The sequence below is a fragment of the Papilio polytes genome, unplaced genomic scaffold (assembly GCF_000836215.1).
Source record: "Papilio polytes unplaced genomic scaffold, Ppol_1.0 DF822810.1, whole genome shotgun sequence".
In the NCBI taxonomy this organism is placed as follows: Eukaryota; Metazoa; Arthropoda; class Insecta; order Lepidoptera; family Papilionidae; genus Papilio; species Papilio polytes.
Genome location: NW_013526394.1, coordinates 5,500 through 8,980, shown reverse-complemented (window position 1 = coordinate 8,980; position 3,481 = coordinate 5,500). Strand labels below are relative to the sequence as shown.

The 3,481-nt window shown below is 33.2% G+C and overlaps 1 long non-coding RNA gene across 1 annotated transcript in view; it reads left to right on the top strand.

Annotated features, from left to right (window-relative positions):
• The first annotated feature begins 2,067 nt into the window (after positions 1 to 2,067).
• Positions 2,068 to 3,481, top strand: part of LOC106105631 — a 3,743-nt gene continuing 2,329 nt past the window's right edge. The window contains exon 1 of the long non-coding RNA XR_001225750.1: positions 2,068 to 2,082. This is a non-coding gene — a long non-coding RNA (uncharacterized LOC106105631). The remainder of the gene's footprint in view (positions 2,083 to 3,481) is intronic.

Below are 3,481 nucleotides of genomic sequence, written 5' to 3'. Positions count from 1 at the left end.
TTGTGTTAATTAGACGATATTACGAAAGCTAATGATACTCTACTAATAATCTATACTTCTATACGACGATAAAGCGCAAACACACACTAAATTGTTGCCTAAAATGTCAGCAATTACAGCATATTTTTAATTCTTTTTTTAATAAAAAGCCCTACACGTGCGTCACGCTTTAGGCTATATATTTTCACGTTACTAAACTTAGAGGATAAGTAAACTGGAAAAACACCTTACTTGGGAAAGGGACCATAAAGTACAAGCTGCCAGCATCAAGGAAAAAAATGCCACGGTTTGTCATCAAGCCATGTCATTTTTACATTTGCAATTGATAATTTGACAAATGTGAATAATAAAGTATAGTTTTTATAATTACACGCGGATGAAGCCGCACGGGAACATCTAGTTACTAATAAATTAATATAATAACATATGAACTATTGCGTGTCTACTTTCACGTGTAACTTGTAAAATGTGAAACTATAGCAGATGATATTTTGTTACTACGTATCTTTTTAACGGTAAATTAATCTCGATATTTATCACAGCCTTATAGTATAGTCTGAAGGAACATATAGGCTATTTACATAGTAATTTTCTTAATTTCGAGCGGAATAAGTCCCGGATAAAAGCCGATATATTTATAAAGGTTGACCGAGCAGTGTGATATTACAAACAGACTAATTACTACAGCTCACTAGCGCCCTCCTGCCAATGTCAAAAAGTATCTCAAGATCCGTTTCATACTGAAGCTGTTATGCATTGTTTGCTTTTTTAATGCATTTTTCTTTGTTTAGGTTTTGTCTTCTTAGAGCCTACCACGTAACAAATAATTAAATAATAAATATCACTTAAACACGTTCTACTTGTTTAAGTCCTTTATTGGGGCAATTCAAATAATTTCATTGTGTCCTCGGACACAAATTGAGATTAAACGGTAATGGATATTGATGTCGTCTAATAGATACAAAAAAGGTTCCTTCAGTCCCGTTGTAAACGTTTATCTAAATGTTGCAATTTCTTCTTTAGTATAAAGGATGTCAAACGGTCGATTAAGTCTCGAACACGTAAATTTTTATGATTCTATCGATATCTTGGTTCATTACAAAGTGAAAAACATTCATAAAAGTGTCTCGGATTGTAATAGAAAACAGCACTTGTATACTTTCATGTAAGTAGAACAGAAAGTTTAACATCATTACTAATTCTGGAATTTAAAAACATATAAACTAGCTGTTTCCATGCGGCTTCATAAGCAGAAAATTATAAAAACTTTATTTTATTGTTTACATTTGTCAAATTCTTAATTGCAAATGTCAGTTACGGTTACCATAATCTTCATCATCTCCCTTGCCTTATCCTACTCCGGTTGGGTCGGCGCACTGGGTTTTCGTCCTCCAAATAACTCTATCATCCGTCATCTGTCATCACTCCCTTCTTGATCATGTCACCTTTCACGCAATCCATCCAGCTCTTTCTAGGTCTACCTCTACCGGTGTACCCCTCCACATTCATGACATAACATCATTGCTTCCTTAATATTGGTAGCTTGTAGTTTATGGTCCCTCTCCCACATGAAGATTTTTTCCAATGTATTTACCTCCTAAGTTTAATAGCGTAAAAATGCATAGCCTAAATCGTGGCGTAAGCATAGGGCATTTTTATTAAAAAAATAATCATTCATAAATATTCTGTGATTGCTGACAAACGCCATGAAGTAGTGTGCGTTTACGCTTTATTATATTAATATAGATATGGTTCTTGAACACAGCATAAAATGTGATTACTAAGATGACTTCTTGAACTCACATTTATGCGTGAAAGATTAACAGTTAACTGTACAATTATCAGTCTTGCCTACGAATGTTTTAACTAAACAGTCGAACTGTACCACGTTGCCAGCGTGTCTCACCAGACGGACATGTATACAGTCGTACTGAATTGTAGAGTTTAATTTAGAAGCCCATAATTAAGTTGCTAAGTCATAGAAAACTTACATTGTCCTGTTAAGTAATTGCAATTTTAACAAACTAAATATGAAATTGACTTCAAAATAGGACTTAACCAGGAATTAACCAAGTAAGACAGGTTAGTTGAGAGTGCAATATATGTTAACTAGCTTTCGCCCGTGACTCCGTCCGCGTGGAATTAAAAAAACAAAAGTGAGTCTATGTGTTCTTCCAGACTATCCTCTACATCTATAGAAAATTTCTTCGAAATCTGTTCAGCGGTTTAGGTTACAAACTCTAACAAACATCTATACATTCGCATTTATAATATTAGTTTGTTTAGTACGACTAGTATGATATTTTGCTACATAAATTTAAAATCCGCCAAAACATAATTTACCGGGAATAACGTGTGTTTATTTCCTCTAGCTGATTACTAGTGTTATTGCCGTTGAGTTCATAAGTCAGTTGCGATAACGCGACCACAAATAACAAATGAATAAAAGTAAATTCCAAACACGAAGTTGGGTTTTACAATAAAATTGATATGAGTATATTAAACTAGGAGGAAATCGTTATCTCCTTATGGTTTAATTAATTTATTTATATAACTAACACAACTCGTAATTAGTAATCGTACTAATATTATAAATGCGAAAGTTTGGATGGATGGATGTTTGTAGCCTAAATGGCTGAACGGATCTCGATGAAAATTGGCATCTATGTAAAACATGGTCTGGAAGAACACATAGGCTACTAACTTTATCTATTTTTAAATCCACGCGGACGGAGTCGCGGGCGAAAGCTTGTGAGTTAAAATTTACACTAGGATAAAAAAAAATAACTTACAAATGGCATAACAATTACGTACGATGTGTAAAAGAGATAAAAAATCGTAATAATAGTAAAATACACTAGTGGTTGCCCGCAACTTCGTCCGCGTGGACTATAATAGTTCATAACTAACATTCTCTCCTTATTTAACGACCAGTAGTTAATTATTGTTTTTTCTTACAATGTTAGCATTAAAAAGTTTTTATTTATGACATCACATTAGAAACCATTCTTTGCTCGTTACCTTGGCCAGGAATAAGCATGACGCACTTACTTAAAGATTACAAACAGAATACATACTTAATCAAAAGGACACAAGAGTATCCAACTTTGAACTTTAACTTTGTTAATATCTTTTTATTAAAAATAGTTTTTCCCGTGCAATTTCATTCGCATGACATTATGAAAACTTTTCTGTTTACATTCTGTTATATAGCGAGTATATCAAAATTCTAATGCTCAAATAACAAAGTCTTTTGCCATTGACTATTTACCGTTACCATGACAATCTTGCTTCTTTCCTACTATAGGATTCTTGTTTTAGCCGCTTTCCTGCATCATGGTTTTTTAAAGGTATTTACTTCCAAGTTAAATAGTGTTAATCTATAGGCTAAAGTATGTCAGAAGTGTAGGTCTCTTTATTAAATAAGAATTGTTACAATATATGTGCTGACATCCTAGATAAAAAGTTTGTGTTTACGATT